This window comes from Oreochromis aureus, linkage group 16, assembly GCF_013358895.1.
Source record: "Oreochromis aureus strain Israel breed Guangdong linkage group 16, ZZ_aureus, whole genome shotgun sequence".
NCBI lineage: Eukaryota > Metazoa > Chordata > Actinopteri > Cichliformes > Cichlidae > Oreochromis > Oreochromis aureus.
In genome coordinates this window covers 31,553,328-31,553,736 of record NC_052957.1, presented here as the reverse complement: position 1 = coordinate 31,553,736, position 409 = coordinate 31,553,328, and positions in this window count along the sequence as shown.

The following is a 409-nucleotide window of genomic DNA, read 5'->3' as shown; positions in this document are numbered from 1 at the left end:
TGTAACAAAAGCAGTGATGAGCAATCAGGGTTGTAACCGCCATTTCTGCCTGTTCACATTTTTAAAAGTAGAATCACAGGGGCAAATCATTTTAAAGGATTTTTGTTGGTGTGTGGGTCTTTAGCATATAGATTTATTTTGTTATTTGTAATTATTTGACGACGCATTTCAGTTCATTAATGATGAGAATAATGAGAATGTAATGTAACAAGTGGTAGCTGTACCAAATTACTTTCTCCAGCTAGTAATTAAGTACCATACGCCATTACTTTTAAAACATTTAAAAGTATATGTGATAAATTACATTTCTTGTAATGACCCGAACACTGGTTGTCAAATAGTGCTTAGTACTGTATGGCCTCAAATATAGAGGCCTAGAATGGGTAAAGAGAGAGGTTAGGACACAATA